The 24351-nt window shown below is 51.8% G+C and overlaps 1 protein-coding gene across 5 annotated transcripts in view; it reads right to left on the bottom strand.

Annotated features, from left to right (window-relative positions):
* Positions 1-24351, bottom strand: part of KCNG2 (potassium voltage-gated channel modifier subfamily G member 2) — a 62443-nt gene that overhangs the window by 37840 nt on the left and 252 nt on the right. For 3 of the 5 annotated variants that reach the window (XM_045790317.2, XM_045790314.2, XM_045790311.2), the window contains exons 2-4: positions 11722-11836; positions 8572-8665; positions 2327-2422 (exon numbers count right to left, since the gene is read on the bottom strand). The gene's annotated coding sequence lies outside the window, so the exon portion shown is untranslated. Of the gene's footprint in view, positions 1-2326; positions 2423-8571; positions 8666-11721; positions 11837-23915; positions 24258-24351 lie in introns of those variants that run through there. The other 2 variants (XM_045790316.2, XM_045790315.2) reach the window with 2 other exon arrangements.

Raw genomic sequence — 24351 nt, forward strand, 5'->3', positions numbered from 1 at the left:
GGCTCTTGGTATCATGACTGATTTTCCCATGAAACCTGGAAATTTGGGGCATGATGTTATGGGACTCTGGGTCTTATTTAAACCTTCTGTTGTAGCTTCTCAGAATAGAATGAACACATCCAATGAGCTCGTACAGCTAAATGCCTTCTCTTTTTACTAAAAATGCTCTTAGCCATCAGAGATGGGTCCTTCCCGCTCGAGCTGCATCTCACAGGAAGTGCCGATTCCCAAGGGGAGGCAGGCAGAATCTGCGTGAGATCCAGTGCTTTGTGACCGTAAGACAGTTTTGTGACAATTGGGGAAATGTGCATGTGGACATGATGCATTCATTACTGTTGATTTTCTTCAGTGTTACATGGTATTGTGGTTGTGGAGGGAGAGTCACCCTTAACTATTTAGGGATAAAATGTCTTGATTTCTGTAAGCTACTTCCAAGACGGACCATTATTTCATGTCTATGTGAACACACACACGTTTCCTGTGTACACACACATGTACATAGAGACGGCCACGTTTTCGTTGTACTACTCTTTCAACCCTTGTGTATGTTTGAAAATTTTCACTTAAAAAAAGCTGGAGAAAAACAGTAAAAAAAAAAACACAAAAAAATCCCCTGAAAAAACTCTAAACCAAAGAAACGTAACTCTTATGACGTTCCTTTCTGCGTTGGGCACTCCCATTCTTGACCGTCTGCTGTGGGTCACTAAGGCTTTCCCTTCTCGTCCCGGGGCCTTCGGGTAGAGCCGGGAGCGTCCTGCACACAAGGTGGCCCCAGGCCGAGGACTCGGCTCTGACGTGTGCCGATCTGCTGCGTCTTATTTCTGTTCACCGCAGTCCGTGAGAATGGACCACGCTGGTCCGCTGACCAAGTGGGGAAGATTAATCTTTTTAAAATACAATTACACTGATTTGTCCACTATTCATTCATGTATGCAGACACTTTGACCTGCTCAGCGCTTTGTCCATTGCAGGCGGTCCCTGTGAAAGTGTACTTCTAAAACTACTGTGTTCGATTTGGGTTTGGTTCTTACGTTCATAGCTCCTGTTTTCTCACTCCCCAAACACCACCGACATGAGGGCGTTGAAAGAGAAACAGAATCACAAGGGAAACTCCCAGCAAGGCTAACAGTCCCATCAAAGCGCAGCAAGAGATTTAGCTGAGATGTCAGGCAATCCTGAGCCAGTCGTGGAGCCGAGAAACACGGAGACACCGCGACAAAGAAAACTCATGTCCTTCTCTGACGGTTTTTAGGGGAAGTGAAGCTTCCGCCTTCCCTGACAAAGGGGTAAGTCCCGGCTCACAGCCAAACGCCGACAAGAGGACCAGCCCAATTCTAGACTCTAGCTCATGGCCAGCAGGCATGTGGGGGCCGTGACAGGAGGGATGTTCCTTTGAAACCGCACGTCTGAGTGTGCGAAGCTATTGTGACCGCCGAGTGCTATGCCCAACAGGACTCTTGCCACAGAGGTGGGAAATCCTGAGGACTGAGTCAGGGGAGGGGGATGGTGTCTTGGCCTCATCTGTGTGCGTCTGGGGCCCACCCCCCAAATCTCTCAGGGTCTCAGGGTCCAGGCAGAAATCTGAGGGTTGAATGAAATAATCTCTAGCTCTCCTCCAGACTTAAGGTCTATAAGTACCAGATAAGAGTGGACGAGAAGGGAGGTGTGGCATTCTGGGAAACAGCAGAGAGTGGGAAGAAGAGCGAGGAGGAGTAGCAGCAAAGACTGGAGAGGGGAGAGGCCCAAGCTGGTGTGGGAGAGCCTGGGGGGCAGGTAAGGGACCGAGATGCATGGAGCGGGGTGGGAGCTAGTGACACCATTTTGCCTGGGCTGGTGAGGACCTAGATCCCAGCACAGCCTTCAGTCCAGATCTTGGGGCGAAGCTCAAAGAATAAACAGCTTCCCAGTGTCTGTTCTGCACCTGTCCTGTGGAGGGTGACCAGGCTGGAGCCTCGGGGACTCACGGGACAAAGGACAGGGCTGGGGGACAGTGGACGTAGGCTCTCGGGGGGACCCCCAGTTCATCACTTTGCCACTCTCCCACTCTTTAGTTACAACTCAGGGTCTTCCTCGGCCATCTCCTGCTGGCCTCCCAGAGCACCCAGGTCCTGCGGGGACAGGTGTCCAAAGTGGCCACGCCCACCGGGTTCATCCTCAGGTTCTTTCCCCAGAGTTCACCCTCCTTCCCCTCCCTCGTCTGAGCTCCGAGGAATCAGTGTGTTTGCGGTATCATACGATAAGATTCTTTAAATGAGATGCTTTCAGGGAAAAAATCAGCCTTCCGGTTTTCTCCTAGCGGGATGTTGGGAGCAGGCACACGTCTTACCCCAGGTCGGTGTCCTCGTGTGGTGGGTCATCCCAGGTGGCCCTTCGCAAACAGTGCCATCCCCTCAGACCTCTGCCAGCGCGTCGTCTCAAGTCCCTGAAATGACAGGTCAAATCCCCCTTTTACTTTTTTATTTTTGTTTAAAAGATGGATTTTATTTGAGAGAGACAGAGAGCGCGTGAGGAAGTGGGGGGAGGGGCAGAGGCAGAGAGAATCCCAAGCTGACTCCCCACTGAGGACACGCGAGTCCACGACCCTGAGATCATGACCTGAGCTGAAACCAAAAGTCGGATGCTTAACCAACTGAGCCACCGGGAGCCCCTCAAATCCCCGTTTTGGGCACGACTTCTGAACCTTGGTTGGGCCTGAACTTGTTAGAGAATCCGACCGACACGATCCAGCTCCTGTGTATAATTTATGTCACCGCGCACATCATCTTGGCTCAGCCTGGGGTTTCCCGGGACCCTGTGAAACCCAGCATGGTCACATGGACCACAGCTCCCCAGGTAGAGAACTCGTATTTCTAGGGGAGCCTTCTCTATTTATCCCATTTGCCGATTTCATTATATCACGATGGCAGACAATGCTGTCCCTCCCGTCTACCAAAGGTAGTGTCACCCAGCAGAAGGTTTTGACAAAGGAAAACCTAAGAACTTCCCAGAACTCGCTCCTTTCTCCTATCTTACCCAGCCTCCCTTTGCAAACTAGGCAGCTGCTCAGGAGCCCTACACTATAAGTGTGAGGAGTCTTACCTCCAGGCTCCAACACAGGCCCTCGTCCCCCTGGCCCCTGGCCATGTCCGTCCGGATCTTTCTGGAGGCCAATCCCGCCCGCCGGCACCCTCTGGAAGACCTCCCTAATTGTTCCCTCTTTCTGCGTTTCTCACATGTCCGCCATGGGCTCTTGCAAGTCAGCACAGAGACAGATGGATGGGCCCGCTGGGCCCCAGACAGCCCCCAAGCATGGGCGTACTTCTCACGCTCCCTCCTGGTGGAGGGTCTCCACCGCCCCAGCCCCACGCACTCTCACCGTGGTCTTCCCCTACCCCACACTGGGCTCTTCTGTCCTAACTGCATGAGGCCGGTCTTGGTTGACCTCGAATCCTCTCTTCTCCGTGCCGCCTGTCCCGGCCCCGGTCTGGCTCCTCCTGCTTCTCCCTCTGCACCTGCTGTGTCTGACTTCCTTCCGGATGTCTGAGCAATGCCCGCACACGTCACATTCTATGTGCCCAGAGCTGTCCCCTTGCCTCCCCCCAGAACCAGCTGCCCTCTGCTATAACAGAAGCCCACAGTCGCTGTGACACGGGCCACCTGCCCACCCTGCTTCAGTCTCCCGGGCGGGGTCCAGCTGACCCCAGGTGTCCCCTCCAGGTCGGCCATACCGCCAGGCCCTGCTACACTCTGGACTTTGTTCATCGTTTCACAGGACGTACATCCCATCAGAGGCGGCCTGTCCCTCGCCTACAGTCCCATCAGTCTGCAAAGCTAAACACGCACGTCCTCACACGCATAGGTAACCTCTCCAGGCCGGCACGCCTGTTTTAAGAAGTACACTTGTAACTGCTGAATCTGCTTCAAGGTTCAGGTGAGAGGGTTATAATTAGCACAGTCGTATGCAAATGTACCATCAAGCCCACTTTTTCTCAGCAGTAGCTACTTACACGGGTGCTTTTGCTCGTGGAGCCCAGAGAAGAGAGACCTCCCTCCACCCACCACACTCCATGTAAGAGGGCTGAGCAGTGGGCGGGTGGGGAATGGAGTCGCCCGTCCGCTTCCTGATGGTTTCTGGGCCCAAGTTTGGAGGAAATGGAATCCTGGAGGGAGTGGTTAACACTCCTGGGAGTTGCGTCTTTCCTCCTAGCATTTCCCAAATCCATCCCGAGCACCCGTCATCTGTGATGGTCTCTTGGAGACAGGGGCTGGACCCTCAGTGTCACCGGACCCCAGGGCACTGGCCAGGGATGCCCCCAGGGGGTGTGTTCCTGCCCCATCCATTTCTAACCTGGTGATGGTGATGTGCATGACCCACGTTTAAAAGAGCTCTTTGATGGCCTAAATCACCCTTAAGATGGAGACGTCTAAGAGCCGCTAAGCCGAGTCTCCATCGCTGAGTCCCCATCGCTGGGCCCAGGACGACTCCAGCCAGTGCTGAAGCTGGGACAACTCCTGTGTAGCCAGGCCCCGAACACTGACCGCCGAGCAGGCGTCTTCACAGCACAGAGCTACCGAAAGAGCAGGGGGAGCTAACAGGGGTTTGGCTTGAAATCCTCATGCATTCCAGGAGCTTCCCTGTCCCTACTCTCTGCCCCCCAGTATTCCCAGCACCCGACAGGCAGGTGGGCTGCGATCAGACCAGCCACCAGGCTCCCCGCACTCTTTCTCTGCTGAGCCTTAAGTGAGGGGCCCCCAGGCTGGAACTCAGGAGGCCTGAGACCTCTGTCATGTCCCCATAAAGGGCAGCAGAGACCAATGCTGGGCCCCCCTCCCCACGTCCATGAGAGCAGACACAGAACAGGAAGGGAGCAAATTTCTCAGATAATTGAATTTTACTTTTCAATTGTGACAATTCTTATTTGGTAATTTCTTTTTCAAATCAATTTTGTAAAACAAGTGATTAATCATTCCCATACCTCTGAAACAGCATGTCATGCACATAATTTAACTTTCCGTGAGAACTGCACACACAATTGTGAGGTACCACACTGTGGGGCCAACAGCAGGGCTGTGCGGTAAGCGGGGGGGGGGGGGGGCTCTGATGTGGGCCTGATTTCTCCGTGACCCTCGCTTCCTCACAGAGGGGACAGCACACCTCCAGGACGTCTGGCACAGCCCACTGGCTGCAAAAGTAAGGTCTGAAGCAGGATCCAGGATCCAGACATTCCCTCTGCCAGTTTGAGGACAAGGCTGTTGGACGTGACCTGGCGATCCCGCAGCCCTCAGCAGCCCGCCTCCTCCCTGCCCGCCAGGCTCATGCAGCCCGAGGGGACATGTCCTGCCATCCCGAGCCCACAGACCCACAGCTCCCCTCCAGGGAGCTTCCCCTCGTGTGTCTTTTTCAAGACGTTCTCTTGGAGTCTGGGCAGTGACATCTGTGACGAAGGACCAGAAAGAACAGCAGGTTGCAGAACAGCACAGACCTACGGCTGACCTTTGTACGCAGTGTTTCTCTTTCTGGGGAAGATGCGTAAAGAAACCTCTGGAAGGAAAGTCATCAATAGGCTGACAGCACACAGGTGTGGGCCGTGCAGTTTTAGGTGACTTCTACTTTCTTCATTACGATTTTCAATCCTGCTCCACCCCCCCCCACAAAGGATCCAAGCAACTTTAGTAGCCGGGAAAAGGAATAAAACCATTCTGATTTTAGGCGGGAAGTCACATCTTGTAGTTTTTTATATGATGAGATAGAAGTCCCCTGAAATGTGAAACGATGGACTTTGTGTGAAGCTGTCCTGGCATTTGGCTCCCTGACTTTCTGCTCTGTGAGCTGCTGTCGGCCGGCACCGGGAGCCATCAGCCTCCACGGTCACTGAGCCCCGGCAAGTGTCAGGCAAGAAAACTGCTTTTCATGGTGGGCAGCTCTCTGCCCAGCAGCACAGAAGAGATGTTTCTGTATAACCACCCACCGGCTTATTTTTTGAAAACTGACGTAGAGTCATACTCGGTAACACTGCTTTGAAAATAATAATGCTGATGATCTTTTCTGGTCACTCAAACTTCTTTCCTCTCTCTCTCTTTTTTTAACCACGTGATTATGTTCAAGAAGTCTCACTTTTGAAATGGAATATAAAGAATCACGAGACACTTTGAAGTCTTCCATGCCAATAAATCTGCAAACCTAGAAGAAACGGTAACTTTCTCAGGAAATAGAGACTATCAAAATGGATCCCACGAGAGTTAGAGACAGAAACGTACCAATCTCCACTGAAGAAACAGAGAATGTGGTAACGGAGCTACCCCACAAAAGGTACCAAACCCAGATGAGTTTCCTGGGAATTCTGCGAAACTTCACTGAAGACCAGACCGTCCGGCTGTGCTACGAAGTATTTCAGAATGCCGAAAAGGAAGGAAGGCTTCTGCGCCCTTTTTGTAAAGCAGGTAAACACTGATACTTACACCAAACACAATTAGTACGAAGAAAGAAAACTACAGTCCAATATCACTCATGAGCATCGATGCAAAAAATCTAAGCAAATATTATTAAACAGGAAGAACCACAATGTGTCTTTAAAAAAACACTAGAAAAAGTGGAATTTATTCCAGGAATGCAAGATAGGTTCAATAGTAGGAAATCCATTAACATCACACACCATAAAAATAAACCCAAGGGGTGAACAATCACATGACTATCTCCACAGATGCCAAGAAACGCTTGACACACACTCCAGAAATTGAGGACTATTGCACTGACACAATAAACCACCATGCTGAATCCAAGAGCCAGTCTCTCGTTCAATGAAGAAACACGAAAGGCATTCCCACTAAGGTAATGAGCAAGGGAAGACACGTGCTCCCCGGTATCATGCAACGTCGTCCTTGAGGTATTAACGAACGGAATCATCTGGAGGCAAAGACGGTAAAACCAGCTCCACTTGCAGAGGAGATGGTAGTGTGACTTGGAAAACCACAGGAACCAATGCTCAAACTTTCATTTATTGAATAGAAGAACTGAGTAAAGTAGCAGGCTACAAAAGCAACAGCTTTCCTTACACAAACAAGAAGTAGAGGATTTAGTGACTGAAAAGTCCATTCACAACAGCAACAGGAAAAGACTAAATACGTGGGAATATATTTCAAAAGGAATGTGTGCACTTTTTACGAGGAAAAATTTTAGAACACTCCAGAATTGCCAAAGCAGAGCTGAACGAGGGAAAGCAAACCCTATTCTTGGATAGGACGACTCAGCATTTTACATAAAGAGGTTTTTCTGCTACGGTTAATTTATACATTCGATTCAATCCCAGTAAAAAACAGAGCAAGCTATTTTATGGAGTTAGTCACGTAGTTTAGGACTAAAAGCCAATGTGCAAGAACAGTCAGAAATACTCTGAAAATGAAAAACTAACACAAGAAGAACTCATACAACTGAGGGACAAAGGACCAAAAACCCCATAGAGAAATGGGAAAAAAACATGAAAAGGCAATTCACAAAAAAAGATAAAAATGGCTCTCAAGTGTGGGGAGAAAATGTTCAAGCACACTCATAATCAGACAAGTACACATTAAAACAGCACTGAGACATCATTTCTCATCCATGGAACTTGAAAAAATTTAAAAATCCAGCCACAGTGTGTGGGCCGGCTGTGAGGAAGCTGTCTCTCACCCTGGGGGCGGGGGTGCACGTGGGCCCAGCCGTGGCGAGGGGGTCCGCCAAGAAGTGTGAGACACGTGTGCCCGGGTCGCTCGCCGCAGCACTGTTCATTCCTGCAAAGTGCTGGGAACAAGGAGCTGAGCCAAGAAAACAAAAAATAGATTAAAGACTTTTGTGCTTTGAAAGGCACTATCAGCCACGTGGAAAGATAGCCCACGGAACAGGGGAAAATATTCCCACATCACATATTTAGTAAGGACTTAATATTAAGAGTGTGTAAGAGCTCCTACCACTAACAACGAAAACAACCCAGTTAAACAATGGGCGAAGGACTTGAATAGACATTTCTCCAGAGAGGACATTTATACGGCCAATAAACACCCAGAAAGGTGCTCAACAGCACTAGCGATTAGAGAAACACCATCACAGTCACACGACATCCCACTTCTCATCGACGGGAATGGCTGGAATCAAAAAGACAGACAATCACCAGCATGGGCGGGGGGGGGGGGGGACGTGGAGATACCGGAGCCTGTGGTATCCTGATGGTTGCAGCCACCGCGGAAAACTGTCTGGCGGGTCCTCGAAAAATTAAACACAAGCATATGACCAAGCAATTCCCCTTCTAAGTAGATAACCCAAAACAATCCAAAGCAGACTCTCCAACAGGTCTATGCAAGCTGGTGTCCCCGCAGCATTATTCACAACAGCCAACGGTGGGAGCGCCCACCAACAGATGAATGGATAAAAAAAACGTGCTATATTCGTACAAGCTTATGCTTTTTTCTTGAAGTTAAGAGAACAAAACAAAAAAAAAGCTTATAGAGTATTTTAAATTAAACCACAGATTTTTACCAAAAAGACAAGAAAAGAGAAGAAAATGTGGTATGTACATGCAATGGGATACTTTTAGCCACGAAAAGAAGTGAAGTGCTGACCTGTGCAAGAACGTGGATGGACCTTGAAGACGTTCTGCTCAATGAAGGAAGCCAGACATCAAAAGGACCGATGTCGTGTGGAACAGGCAAATTCCTGGAGACAGAAAGTAGCTACGATTAACCGGGGGGTGGTGGGGGGAAGGGGAGTTTCTGCTTAATGGCTACAGGTTTCTGTTCGGGCTGACGGGAACATGCTGGAGATGATGTGGCACGGCACGGTGACGGTACTTGCGGCTGCCCCGTTGTCACATCTCAAGCGGCTGGAAGGCACAGTCTATGTTTTAGATGGTGGACAGCTGCCAGCCGAGCCCATCTGTGAAGCGGGGCTCATACACACACCACAGACTGGTCACCAGCGTGGCTCAGGACTCATGAGTCATGACTGGCGTGGCGCTCAAGCCGGCAGGGCCTGACACAGCCCAATGAGAGTAGACGGTGTGCCCGGACGGCGCCCGGCGTGGACAGGCACTGTGTCTGTGACAGCGATGAGGACGTGCGGGTGGGGGGCTGCACAGAGGAGCCCGGGCCCTGGAGTCACAGCCCTCCCTCTCGCCTCCCAGCTCTGTGACCTGAGCCCCAGCCGCACTCATACGGCCACCTGGAGCGTGGCAAAGGTTAGTGCCGCCATGTGCCAGAGCACAGGGCAGCTGCCTTGTGGGAGCAGGATGGAAGATATGCTGCCTCACTCTGCCATTGACCTGCCATTGACCCGCCGTGTCCTGGGCCATTCCCGGCCATGGGCTTGTCCAGCGTCCCACGGCAGGCTGCTTCCAAGGCCTGCGTCCTGTGGGCATGTGGTCTTGGCGAGACCTTCCTGGGGAGTATCTGTACCGGTTATGTTTCTTCTCCAGGAACTCTGGCCTGTGGCGTCTCAGGGACCCTGGGGATAAGGAGCCCGGCAGGAGTCGCAACTGCTGTCCTTGACTCACTGGACAGTGTGTGTGGGGGTGCAGCTGGACCTGAGGTGGAGGGGGAGCTCCATCCGTGGTTGCAAAGCCCGGTGGCAGAAGCGACAGGAGGGAAGCTGGGCAGCAGAGGTGTGTGGGGAGGGGCCATAGACCCTGCAAGGCCCAGGCCACTCTAAATGGAAAACAAGTCCACTTACGATTGCATGAGAAAGAATGAGATGCTTAGGAATACAGCTGACCAAGGAGGTGCGTTTTCTTACCTACAAAGGCTGCTGGAAGAAATGAAAGAAGACGCAGCTAATAGGAGGTATACGCCATGTTCACGGACCGGAAGACTTACTGTACGAAGAGGTCCACACCCCCCAGAATGACCTAGACTCAATGCAACCCTATCCAAGTCCCAACAACATGTGTTTGCAGAAATAGAAAAATCCATCCTCAGGTTCATACGAGATCTCTGAACAGCCACAACGATCTTGAAAAAGAACAAAGTTGGAGGTCTCACACTTGCTGCTTTCAAAACTACTACAAAACGGAGTGTGGTCCTGGCATCGAGACAGACTGACAGACCAAAGGAATAGAGCAGAGAGCCCAGAGAGAAGGTGCGCCAGACAAGGGCGCCAAGACTATTCGGTGGCGAAAGGACAGTCTTTTCAACAAATGGAGCTGGGAAACCGGACAGAAGAAAGGAGTTAGACCCTCCTCTTACCCCAGATAAAAAAATTAACTCAACATTGATCAAAGACCTGGATATAAGCACCAAAGCCATAAAACTCCTAGGAGAGAACACAGGGGAGAATCTCCATGACACTGGATTTGGTAATGAGTTCTTGGATAGGACACCAAAAGCACAAGTAACAGAAGAAAAAATAGGTTAATTAGACTTCATAAATAATTTTATGTACCAAAAAACAGTTATCAACAGAGTGAAAAAACCCACAGATCCAATTATAGGGAGAAAATATTTTCAAACCATATATCTGCTAAAGGGTTAATACCCAGAACACTCCATATATCCAGAGAACTCAGCAACAACAAAATAATTTTAAAATGGGCAAAGCATTTGAATAGACGTTTCTCCAGGAGCTACACTGAGAGCCAGCAAACTGCCACAGTACTCATCACTAGAGAAATGAAAATCAAAACCAAAGATACCACTTCACACGCGTTAGGATGGCTATTAAATAAAACAAACAAAACCCCAGAAAGTCCCACAGGTGCTCACAAGGATGTGGAGGAACTGGAAGCTTAGGGCCCCGGGAATATGAAATGGTGTGGGTTCTGCGGACACAGCATGGAGGTTCCTCAAAACATTAGAAACAGGGGGGCGCCTGGGTGGCTCAGTCGTTAAGCATCTGCTTTTGGCCCTGGGGTCCTGGGATGGAGCCCCACATGACGCTCTTCCACTGGGAGCCTGCTTCTTCCTCTCCCACTCCCCCTGCTTGTGTTCCCTCTCTCGCTGGCTGTCTCTCTCTCCGTCAAATATATAAATAAATAAAATCTTTAAAAAAAAAAAACATTACAAACAGGACTGCCATATGATCCGGTAATCCCATTCTGGGTATAGACCCCAAAGAACTCAGATATTTGGACGCCCACATTCAGAGCAGCGTTATTCACAACAGCCAGAAGGGGGAAGCAGCCACGAGCCCGTCAGTGGGTGAATCCATGAGCCAAGCGTGGTCTCTCCATCTGATGGAATATTCTTCAGCCTTAACAGGGGGAGACTCTGGCCCCTGCGCAGATGGACGGACCCCAAGAGCTGTGGTGGGTACAGTAAGGTGCACGAGAAGCCAAGTCCTGTAGGATTCCACGTGGGTGAGGTGCTCAGAGCCGCCGTCGTCGGGACAGAAAGCAGACGGTGGGGCCGGCGTCTGGGGGAGGCGAGGGCATGTCCGTGTTGGATGAAGGGGCACTAGGGCTCTGGCTGGGGAGGGTGAAGACGTCCGGAGAGGGGTGGTGGGGGCTGCGCGAGGTGTTACCGCCCCTGAGCTGCACGCTTAGAAACGGCCGAGCAGTCACGTCTACGTTCTGCGTATTTTACTGCAATTAAACCCCCCAGAGCCAGGGGCTGCTTATGGTCTTATCACTGACTCGTCCTCCGGATTACAGGCGTCACAAAAAAAAGCACTGTTTGCACGTCCTGCAACCACACCCAGACTCCTCCAGGAATTCTGGCCTCCCCCGCTCCTCACTTCCCTCTTGGCTACCGTTCGCTCGCGCAGCCCCTCCCGATTCTCACCTGCAGTGCTCTCCCTCTCAGGAGACCCGCTCACAATTTCCAGAACAGACTACACACGGCTCACACTCCCACCGGTACTGCGCATGGAGAGTTCTGGAAATACCCCTTCTTTCATCTGTGGAGACACAAGCGGCAACTGTCTGTGCCTCGCTCGAAGCCGGGGGCCCTCCCCACCAAGTTCTGGTCCTCGCCCGTTGTCTCCGGTATCTGAGGGGCGTGAGGCCACGACCGAGAGGCCGCAGTGTGGCTGCGCTGCCGCTCCCCGGAGGGGCCGGGAGCCTCCGGAGACCCGAGTCCGAGTCAGGAATCAAGCACCCCGAGGCCTTAGGATCCATCCGTGTGGGCCGCTTCGGGCCTCCCTGTCTGCAGAGGCTGTCGGCTTTGGGTCCCCGAGGCTCCCGTGCACTCGCCGGGATGCCCTCCCTTCTTGTCCCAGCTCAGCCCACACGGGGTCCTGCTCCCACTCAGCGGAGCCGAGCTCAGAGGGCTAGACACCCGCCCAGCAGTCTGGGTTTTCCCATGCTGGGGACGCTCCACGGGTGAATACGTGAACAACGATGTCCCCATGGTCCCGGCAACCTACTAGATAAGTCATCAGTGATGAGGTCACAACCAACCATACTCTTTTCTAACTACTCAGGATTCTCTCAGTTCTCTTCAGTTCAGGTGGTTTCCTAATGCTGTGATGGTGTTCGGTGTGAAAAGCCAGGGAGACTGGCTGCCAGGTCACAAGGGGGAAGAGGGCTCGCCCTGGCCCCTCCAGCTTCTCTGGGGTTCTGGACCACAGGAGCATTTTGTGCAGAAGGGCAGCTGCATCCCCTCGGAGAGGGGACGGTCCACGTCCACCTCTACCCTCCCCTTCAACAGCTCGGAGAGGGGACGGTCCACGTCCACCTCTACCCTCCCCTTCAACAGCGTGGAGAGGGGACGGTCCACGTCCACCTCTACCCTCCCCTTCAACAGCGTGGAGAGGGGACGGTCCACGTCCACCTCTACCCTCCCCTTCAACAGCTCGGAGAGGGGATGGTCCACGTCCACCTCTACCCTCCCCTTCAACAGCATGGAGAACGGACGGTCCACGTCCACCTCTACCCTCCCCTTCAACAGCATGGAGAGTGGACGGTCCACGTCCACCTCTACCCTCCCCTTCAACAGTTCGGAGAGTGGATGGTCCATGTCCACCTCTACCCTCCCCTTCAACAGCATGGAGAGTGGACGGTCCACGTCCACCTCTACCCTCCCCTTCAACAGTTCGGAGAGTGGATGGTCCATGTCCACCTCTACCCTCCCCTTCAACAGCTCGGAGAATGGATGGTCCACGTCCACCTCTACCCTCCCCTTCCACAGCATGGAGAGTGGATAGTCCACGTCCATCTCTACCCTCCCCTTCAACAGCTCGGAGAATGGATGGTCCACGTCCACCTCTACCCTCCCCTTCCACAGCATGGAGAGTGGATAGTCCACGTCCATCTCTACCCTCCCCTTCAACAGCTCGGAGAGGGGACGGTCCACGTCCACCTCTACCCTCCTCTTCAAATCCAATCCAATCCTCACAGGTGGCTTTCAAGGTGACATATTTGTCAAGAACTTTTACTAAAGCTTCATATGAAATATTTGCACATATGTTCTATAGATTAAACCTATTTTGAAATATCTGTGGGTTCATATGCAGTTGAAGAAAGAGTATAAGGAGATTTGTGTGTCCTTTTCCTGGTTCCTCCAGTGTCACAACCACCAGGACGCTGACACTGACAGCCCAGAGGGAGGACATCCGTCACCACCAGGGTCCCTCGTGCCACCCAGGCTCCTCCCTCTCCCAGCCTCCTAACCCCTGGCAACAGCTAATCTGTTCCCAATCTCTGTAATATTGTCACTTCAAGAATATTATGTAAATTGGAATCATTAGAATGATTATCTAGAGATTGGCTTTTTTGACTCAGCATAATGCCCTGAAGATTCGTCCAAACTGTCGTTGTAATCACACTTCACTCCTTCCCAGTGCTGAGCAGTGTTTTGTGGTGACGACGTCCAGCAGTAAAACCATTCACCCACAGAAGGACATGGGGGTCGTGTCCAGTTCTTGACTATTGCAAACAGAACTACTATAAACCGTGTGTACAGGTTTTTGTGTGCATTAAGTCGTCATGACTGGGATAAATGCCCAGGAGAGCAACTGCTGGGTCATATGCTAGCTCCATGACCGACTTTACAAGAGACCGCCGGCCAATATTCTAGAGTGGTCACGCCATTTTCCAATCCCACCAGCAATGCGTGAGACATCATCTCTCTACATCAGCGTCAGTATTGGTGTATATGTATTTTTTATTTTGGTTGCTTTGATAAGGGTGTCGTGATCTCTCTTTATGGTTTTAGGTGCATTTCCCTAATGGCTAATGATGTTGGACATCTTTTTATCCATACTCTGTATATCCTCTTCAGTGAAATATCTTTTCACATATTTTGCTCATTTAATTGTATATTTTATTCATGGTTTTTTGGGGGAGGATTGCTATTGAGTTTTGAGAATTCTTTACATAGCATAGATTTTGGCCCTTTATTGGATGTGTGGTTTGCACATGTTTTCTCTCACTTCAGCTTTTCCTTTCATGCTCTTAAACTGTCCTTTGAAGAGCAGGTTTTAATTTTGATGAGGTCAAATTTATCAAGCTAAGTTTTATGGATCATGCCTTTGGTGTTAAGTCTAAGAACTGTTTGCTTAACCCTAGATCCAAAAGGTTTTCTCCAATTTTTTTTTCTTAAAGTCTTATAGCTGTACATTTTACACTTAAAATGGGATCCATTTTTAACTTAATTTTTTTTAAAGATTTTATTTATTTATTTGACAGAGATAGAGACAGCTAGCGAGAGAGGGAACACAAGCAGGGGGAGTGGGAGAGGAAGAAGCAGGCTCATAGCAGAGGAGACTGACGTGGCGCTCGATCCCATAACTCCGGGATCACGCCCTGAGCTGAAGGCAGACGCCCAACCACTGTGCCACCCAGGCGCCCCAATTTTTAACTTAATTTTTACATAAGGTGTGAGGTTAAGGATGAGGTTCTTTTTTCCCATCTGTGGACAAGCACTTGCTCAGCCATCATTTGTTGTCAAGTCTCTGCTTCCTCCACTGAACTGGTTTTGCAACTTTGTTCAAAGTCAGTTGGACATACTGCTGTGGGTCTGTATTCTGTTCCACTGTTCTGTACATTTGTCTGTCCTGCCAGCATCACAGGGTCCTGGCTCCCGAGTCTATATAACGGACATTCATAGTGAGACCTCACACTTTATTCTTGTTTTTCAAGATTGTCTTAGCTATGTTAGAGCGTGTGCCTTTCCAGATGAATTTCAGAATAAGCTGTCTGTATCTACAAAAATTCTTGTGGGGACTTTGATAGAAATTTTATTAAATCCACAGATCAATCTGAAGAGAAAAAACAACTAAAATAGAGTCTTCCGATCCATGAAGATGGCATGTCTTTCCATTTGTTTAAGAGGTTTGGGATTTTCTAGAGATCATCATGCTATCTGCAGACAGGATGGTGACAGTTCTTCCTTTCTGACCTCTACCCCTTTTGTGTCCTTTTCTTGTTTTATCTAACTTCCAGTACTAGGTTGAATAACAACGATGAGGGTGGACAGTTTTGTCTTGTTCCTGATCTTGAGGGGGAAACATTCAGCCTTTCACCTACACATGTTATTAGCTTTAGGTTTTTGTAGACGCTCTTTATCTAGTTGAATATCTATTTCTAGCTTTCTGAGAGTTCTCATCATAGATGGGCATTGGATCTTAGCAAATGCTTTTTTCTGCATCAATTGATGTGATATTATGTCTCTTTTGTGGATATGGTGGCTCATACTGATTGATTTTTGACTGTTGAGCCCGCCTTGCACACCTGGAGTAAATCTCACCTGGTCCAGCAACTTTATACATCACTAGATTCAATTTGCTAATATTTTATTTAGGATTTTGTGTCTAAGTTCATGAAAAATACTGATCTGTAGTTCCTTTTTGTGCTTTCTAGTGTGGTCTCTAGGTAATGCTAACCTCATAAAGTGAGTTAGGAGTTCCCTCCTTTTTGTTGAATGTTTGATAGAATTAGCTCTTCTTTGAATGTTCGGTAGAATTTTCCAGTGAAATTGCCTAGGCCTGGAAATTTCTTTTCTTAGGAGTTTTAAAATAATTAATACAATTTTGTAAGTTATATTGATTTGTTTCAGCCCAGGAACAGGACAGCCATGCAAGGCTGACTGAGTGCGTATCATGGGACCAGGCTGGCCCAAATGCAGGTGACTGCCTGGGGCACGGACTCTGGCCATGGGCTCAGAGCCCCACCAGCCCTGCAGGCTGGGTCCCCACAGGGGCAGAGGAGGAGTCTGAAACCCAGAGCAGTGAAGGAGACAGGGAGGAAGGCTTTTGTGAAATCCCATGACCTCGGTGGGCCAGGGCAGTTAGTGTCACTGGGTGAAGCTCCTGTGTTTTCTAGAAGAGATGAACAGCCCCAGTTCTAGGGTAGAATGCCATGGAGCACCGTCTGAAGATGACTCAGTGGCCGTGAGCGTCCTCCCTGCTGTGAGTGAGGGTTAGGACGGAATGCCCGGGCATCTGTGTGGAGCTGGAGGCAGACGGCCCCAGGCTCTCAAGTGCAGACTCAGGATCCGATTTGGGGCATCACAACCAGGACCAGCTTTTCTGGCTGTGATGTGAGGAAGGCCAGCCACATGAGGGGCTGTGGGCCCAACACCCAAAGTATTGCCAGGACACAGAGGATGGAGAATAGTCAGGAGGGAAGGGGGCCGTGTGGGCCTGGGACAAGCTGGGAAAGGGATTTTGAGTCAGGAAATATGTCCTGGTCATTTGCTTAGGAGATGCATGGCCTTGAGCTCATCACTCAGTATGTTTCTTATCTGTGAAATGCAGTGAATACAACTGCTTCAGGATCTTTGTGAAAGTTAAGTGTGTGGTATGTGCAAAGAGGTTGTACAGCTCAGAAACCCCATAATGTGTCCCTGGAGAGGGAGCCCTGTGCTCATTCAGGTGACAATGCTTGTGGGCCTATGGAGAGGCTGGCAAAGTTCTGGAAGTGTCTCATGGGATGTGAGGAAAGACATGTGGCCTGTTCAAAGCCCCCCATGCGCACAGTCCTTACAAAATGCACCCCTCAGAGGCCCTCCCTGAGGAAGAATAGAGAATAAGGGCCCACAGCTCTGTGTTCGCAGGCTTAGAGCCGCAGTGGAGAGGAAGGCCAGCCGAGGCATGTGGGTCCGAGCCGCTCTCCTTATGTTCCCCGGCTTTAAAAGAGAAGCTGGGACAGTCTCCCCAAAGCCCTTTCCAGGTGGCCCCAGGTCTGGGGCTAATTCTGATATTACACTTAAAAACAGATGGGGGCAGCCTGAAGCCTACACGGAGCATCGAGCCATGGGGAGGGACAAAAGAAAAGAAAATGATGCAAAACCCCCATTTATTATTAATTTCTAATTCTGGCCCTGAAGCAGCACACGCATGGAGAGCTGTCAGTCTTCAACGGACAAGAGAGAAAGAAGACGATTTTCTCCGTCAAGGAGGCTCACAAGCCCTTATTTCTGGTTACAGCCTGAAAGGGGGCCACCGCACGGTCTCCGGGGAGGTGCCGGCCCCAGAAAGTAGAGCGAGAGGTCACTTTGTGGGTGGCTGGAAACTCTGTAAGGAGCGGTCGGAGAACCCATGTCCTGAAGTCTCCTCCTAGCACCGCCAGCTTCCGAGAGGTAGCAGACGTCCCTGATCCTGAAGGCTTTGTCCTCCAGGCCTGACGGGGGCCAGATGGCATATCTGAAGGATCCCTGAATAATTTGCATTGCCCAGGACTGTGGGCAAGGAGAGAGGGGCTGGCTGAACGCATTTCAGGAGACACCTCTGAGATCCTGCAAAGCGCAACGGGCCCCAAGCCCACTGATGAGGTGGGTAAAGCCTGCTGGCCACACCGCCTCAGGGCAGAGCCAGCACGTGCAGGGTCCAGGAGAGGCCAACCAGTCCCTCTGAGCACAGCGGAATGGCTTCTTCAGGCTGCCCTTCGTCTCAGGAGACCACCGAGCCCTCAGAGGCAGGTGTGTCCTGGGAGACAGGCTCCCACCACTCGGCGGGGACGAGGCTCAAAGTCATCCTGGGAGGTGTTTTCAGGCCACTTACAACCCCCCGCCACACAGACACCCAGAAGATAAATGTGAGCAAGACACCAACACACAGACCGCCCAGCTTAGACCTTGCAGGTCAGGCCCTCCCTGGGGACTTCACCTGGGAGTCTCATCAGCCCTGAGTCAGCTCTGGAGTAGCATCTGCTCGTCAGGACATGCCTGGTGACTCTTCCTAAGTTCTCCCCTGCCCACCAGGCTTGTGTATGTACATGCAGGCATATGCATGCATGTGTATGCATGCAGATGTGTCTGTGTTTATGTGTATGCATGTCTGTATATGTGTATTCATGCATGTGTGTATACGTGTATGTATGCATTGTGTATATGTGTACGCATGTGTGTATGTGTACACATGCAGATGTGTCTGTGTATATGTGTACGCATGCATGTGTATGCATGTATTCATGCATGTATGTGTATCGTGTATTCATATATGCACATGTATACATGCATGCATGCGTGTATATGTGTATGCATGCATGCGTGCATGTATGTGTATGCATGCATGTGTGGGTATGTGTATTCATGCATGCATGTGTGTACACGTGTATGCATGCGTGTATGTGTACACATGCAGATGTGTCTGTGTATATGTGTATGCATGCATGTGTATGCATGTATCCATGCATGTATGTTTATACCTGTATGCATGCATGTGTATTCACGCACATGCATGCATGTGTATGCGTGTATGTGTATCGTGTATTCATATATGCACATGTATACATGCATGCATGCGCATATATGTGTATGCATGCGTGCGTGCATGTATGTGTATGCATGCATGTGCGGGTATGTGTATTCATGCATGCATGTGTGTTTATGTGTATGCATGTGTGTACACGTGTATGCATGCATGTGTGTATGTGTACACATGCAGATGTGTCTGTGTATGTGCGTATGCATGCGTGTATGCATGTATTCATGCATGTATGTTTATGTCTGTACGCATGCATGTGTATTCACACACATGCATGTATGTGTATCGCGTATGCACATGTATACATGTATGCATGCACGCGTGTATGTATGTGTATGCATGCATGTGTGGGTATGTGTATGCACTCTGCAAGCCTGCCAATGTTGCAGGCTCCCTAGGAAAACAATACATCACGACTACCAGAGAAGAGTGGACTCGTTTATCCTGAGCACTGCCCAACCAGCTCCTGCACCTGCATCTTCTCCAGACGCTGGAATACTTCTCTTTCTAATCTCTTGAGTATTGAAGAAGACAGTATATTTACTATCCTTTCTCATCTAAAAGATGTCTTTTTTTTCTTCTGGTGGAAATAATCAAGGAAATTTGTTCATGGTCAGAAACTGTCCATTTCTTGAAGGAAATGTGAACCAGCCAAATGAACGTGAGCTGTGCTAAACGCTCCAGAAAAGTGGCCCGGAAGACAGGGGCGCTGTGTCCTCCCCACCCCACGGTCCAATCTCACAGATGCCAAGAGGACTGTTGCCCTGTGACTGACTAATCTACATAATGAGCATAAATTTTTAATGCATTTTATTTCACCAAAGCATTTCACTCTATTGCATTAATTGCTATGATGTTAACTAAAATATACAGATATAAAACTTGTGCACTTTATTTTCCTGTTAACCTACACATGAAGACATCTCCTCCACACCCCAAAAACACGAAAGAAAGGAAACAGGAAGGAAAACCTCTCCTGGCTTTTACCAGACATGGGTTAGCATGTCTGCTCTGAGGGATGGTCAGAAACCCGCTGGGCCATACATGTGACTCTTCCCAGGGGGACAGCCGGGCACCCCTGAGCGCAAACCTGAGCTGAGGGAGGAAGACTCTGGCGTGGGGAGCCTGCTAGGCACCCCTCAGCGAGGGTAGGGGCCCAAGTGCAGCCAGGCCTGACCTCAGCGCCCTGGCCTCGCCTGCCCACCTGGGCTTCCTAACTAAGAGTGCTTGGAAATTTCTAGGCCTAACTAAACTCACTCAGACAGACCTGGGTGCCTCAAGACATACGCAGTCTGGATGGGGGCTGCCCATTACTGTGAACCCCCAGTAAGAAACACCTTTCATATTGTGGCCCAGAACACACAAAACCACACCTGTGAGATAGGGAATTCGGATATGTTGTCTTCTCTGTCTTGCTACAAAGGTGCCAGTTCCAACACAAACCAGCACTTCCAACCTTCGAAAGCAGGAGAATTACTCAGAATCCGTGTTGAGCATCTGAACCCCTGGGCCCCACCCGACCCATCAAACCGAACCCGAGGGGGTGTGGCCCAGAAGCAGGCATCGACCCGATGCACTGATTTCTCCGCCCTAGAGGGCCAAGGGCGCGTGTGGGGACAGCCAGCCGGGGCACACCAGCTGGGGGCAGACCCTCTGTGCACCCCCGTCCCCAAGTCCCGCTGGGGCCTGGCAGGTGCGCGGCCATCGCGCAGCCTCTCCCGCTGGTTCTAATCCTGCGCAGAAAGAAACCCGCATCTTCAAGACAGAACCGAGTGAAAGCTGCTGTGACATTCAGGTCAGCCTGACGGCGTCTGAGGTTCTGCTGGCTCCCGGGATGCTCGCCTTCCATTTCACGTGCCCAACACTACTCTCAGGTTTAAGATTTACACTTCATTGTTCGAATATCTGAGAAGGTTAAAAATACCCAGGAATTTCATTAAATTCTGGGAACGGCCACCCAGGGCTCTGCTTGTCCAAGGGAGGCCGAGCCGAGGGTTGGCACAGGGCAGGTGTGGCCTGGAGCGCAGGTGCAACCGGTGGGCCAATGGGAGAGACCGCTAAGTCGAGAGATGCCATGATGTCCAGCTGCCCCGTCCTGGGCAGAAGGAGGTGAGGGACACTGAGCCCCGCCCCTCAGGAGCACCACTGTGAGCTGGGGAGCGTGCATTGCTGCAAATTCTCTCTCATTGTCTTAGCTTCGCTGATTGAAAAGAGCAACATAAAGGTTGCTCATACATTACGCTTCAATTAATCTTTCCCTAAACACACAATCAAATTAAAATACTGGGTATTTCCATTTTGAGTGAATATATTACTTCCTTTTTCACGATACAAGTTTCTCCTCTGAAAATCAGAAAGCTAAGGCATGGCTCAGTCCAGCCTTCTCCTCTACTGTGGGAGAAATCAGAAAACACGAGCCGTCAAAGAATTTGCTGACATCTCCCAGCCCAAGAGGCCCAGGACATTTGCACTGGCCCTCACGGGAATGCGCCCCCTTAGTTCTTAGGGGTACTAGTAACAGGAAGCTTCTGGTAACCAGTTGGTAAGTCTGACTTCATCGGTCACAAGAAGAGGTTGAAGCAGGCTGTTCACAGCTCCTTTGAGAAGCTCTGACTCTGAGAGACGCCGACAGCCCTCCTCTGGGAACCTGTTCCCACGTGACGGTTCGTTCACTTGCTTCTCAAGCTGGTTCCTGACTTAAGGTGCCCCTACAAACAAGCCTCTTGTTAAACGGAGCCCAGGGAAGCCTGCAGGTGCCCACGATGCCAAGAGAGGAGCTGGCCTCAGAGCCCAGGGAAAGAAAGTGCTGGACGCCTATTTCTCTACCCCTCACAGGAGCCCTGAGGGCCTCTCAAGCTCTGAAGTGCACATCAATGGCCTACTGGGAGGCCTGGTGGGGTCTGGGAGCCGGGCTGCACCCCTGACCACTTCCAGGGCCATCCTCCATGAAGAGGGAGAGCCAGGCACCATGAGCTGGCCCCCACCTCACTGTGCTGCTGTGCCCCTTCCCTGCCGGCCTGGGCTCCCGAGGTTGCCCTTACTCAGGCCAACCGTGAGCTAGCCGTCAGGCAGTGGGGGCTCCAGCCCTCAAATATCCCGGTTCCTCCTGAAATCGTCTGTTAGCACACAGGTGCTCAGGGATTCCCAGACACACGTGGCCATGCTTCTCGGATCCCCTGTGCCCATCTCATCTGGCAGAGCCCCCCTGCCTTGTCCTGCAGCGATCCTCTGGGGGCTGGCTGTCCTGCGGTGGCCTCCCGACCTCCCAGAGCACACACACACACACACACACACACACACACACACGCCCTGGTGCTGCCCCATCGGCTCCCCTTCACTCCCACCCCCACACAGCCACTCTTGCTGCAGAAGCTGAGCGCTCCCTCCCACTCCAAACACTCCTCGGCTAGTCCTGCCCTCCTGGCGCCTGAGTAAGAGGCGCTGCTTCCGGAAGAGCAGCCGGAACCGTGGGACAGGAGGAGGAAGAGGCTGCTGAGCCCTTGGCTGCCAAGTCCTCCCAAGACACTTAGGCCCCACCCGCTTGTGCCGGGCAAACCCCAGCGTCTTCTCATTTCCTACCAACCTATGTGTTCCATGCGACCTATTAATTGTGGCACATACACCTGTAATTACGATAATGCAGCTCTCAGCCATACGCCAGGTACAAACTCTTAATTACCACTCCAACAATTCATCAACCAGCTCAGATTTTCGGAGCATCTGGCATGCGCAGGACTCCGTGCCAGGCATAGAACAGAAAAACTGCACAGCCTCCAGCTTCTGTGCCAGCTAACAACGCGCTTCCCTCCTTTTCTTCCCAGCCTACAAAAACACCCAATTTTTTCTTGAATTATGGAAATCTCAAGGTATAAAAAAAACTTTTGCAAAGTGGAATATATACATTGTAAAAGGAAAGGGATCAGAACACAGTTTGGCACCAGCCTTGGAAAGAATCTCAAAGTTGTTTTCCTAACCTGTCTCCAATTAAAATACAAATATGTCTTTTCTTAGCCATGGCGTGTAATTCTTAGTATGTGTGTGGCTGGTACGCACCAGGGAACCACAGCCAAGTGGATTTCATCCCCCAAATGTGCCCCAATGCACCCCCACCCCCAATTCACAGTTGAAGAGAACCCAGAGCAATCCCACCCCCCTTGACCAACTGGGAATTATTAACGAAGAAGCCTCCCGAGGGCAGCAGTGCCCGCACCACGGTCCACACAGCACGATTCTACAGACGGGGCGCGGACAGGACAGCCTCCCCTCTGCTTCAGCAGTCTGGGGTTTGGGGGACCCCTCCTGGATTTCATGGATCTCATGACTTCCTGCCCTGGGCTTTCATTCCCTGTGCAAGGGATGACCTTGGACGGTTCACCTAACTAACGTCCTTTCCAGCAGCTGCCCCTCGGCAGGGCGGGCACGGGTACGCTCTCCCGCTTGTGCCGGTCCGTGGAGTCAGCCATTCCGAGACGCACCAGCACAGAATCCATTTTACAGCCGCTACTCGGTGCCAACATTGGCCTTGAGCACACACTTGAGGAAACCATCGGTTTTTGCAGCCCAAGAAGAGGGAGGAGAAAGGGAGGCCTGGGACAGGGAAAAGAAGTACTTTCTGGAATTCTAAAGACGGGAGCCCAAACCCAAGCTCTGGGCTGGGGTTTCAGCCCCGGTAACAAAGGCAGTAACGGTCCCTGACCGTGGCCCCGCTCCGACGGCCAGAACCAGAAGCCGAACCCTCTGGAACAAGGCAGGCGGGAAGGGGCTCCACCGTCACCCCCAAACCGCCAGAGCACAAACGCGCAGGCGCACGGAACTCCTCAGCGCTCCCCTCCCCCGCCCCTCGCCGGTCTGACCCCGGGCAGCTCCCTGCGCGCCCCCCTCCCCCGCTCCAGCCCCTGCTCTGCCCTCGGCGCGCGACTGTGCGAGGCCCCTCAGCCGGCTCGGGCTGCTCCTGAGTTTGCAGAATTCGCGGCTAAGTGAGCCTGGACCCCCTCGCCATTCAGGTCTGCGCCCCGGGTGGCCGGAGAAGGCAGGGCTGGGAGGAGGGCCGTGCGTGTGTCAGGTGCGAGTGAGGTGCGTGCCTGTGGAAGGTGCATGCGTGTCAGGTGCGCGTGTGAGGCGCGCGAGTGTGCGCGCGCAGGGGTGGGTACGAGGGGCGGCGAGAAGAGGCGAGGAAAGGGCCCCCACGAGCCAAGCACTCGACCACGTCCCGCCTCCTCCTAGCGGGAGCCGGGTGCGCCCACCTACCAAACGCGGGCGAGCGCAGGGGCAGCCCTGGTCACTCCCCGGGTGGTGAACGCCGCTCTGCCCCTCCCGCCCTTCCTCTCACCTGGGCTCCGGCAATTCCGACGCGGACAGACGGGTCGGAGGCAGGAACCAGGCTCCGGCTGCGGCTGCCCAGACCTTCATGGAAGCGCACCCAGCGGCCAGAGCCCGCGCGCGCCTCCCCCCGGGCGCCCGCCGACCTGCGGGGGAACTCGGATTTCGGCGGGGGTCTGGGGGCGGCGCCCCGCACAGCCCCGCCCCGGCTCCAGGCTGCCGGGAGGACACTTCAAGTGCCCCCCCCAATCTCCGTTGCCCCCACTCCACGGCGCAACCCGGTAGCAACTGTGCGTGCGGGACCAGCGCCGCTTCGGGACAGGCGCCTGCGCCCCCTTTGCCCTGCTCCGGCCTCCGCCCCTTCGGTGTAGACACCCCCCACCCCTTGCCCCGCTTTGGCTCGGAGAGACTCCAACGTAGACCTTTCCTCCTCGCCGCGCCCTCTT

This window comes from Ursus americanus, chromosome 19, assembly GCF_024610735.1.
Source record: "Ursus americanus isolate L20-20 chromosome 19, mUrsAme1.1.p, whole genome shotgun sequence".
Classification (NCBI taxonomy): Eukaryota; Metazoa; Chordata; class Mammalia; order Carnivora; family Ursidae; genus Ursus; species Ursus americanus.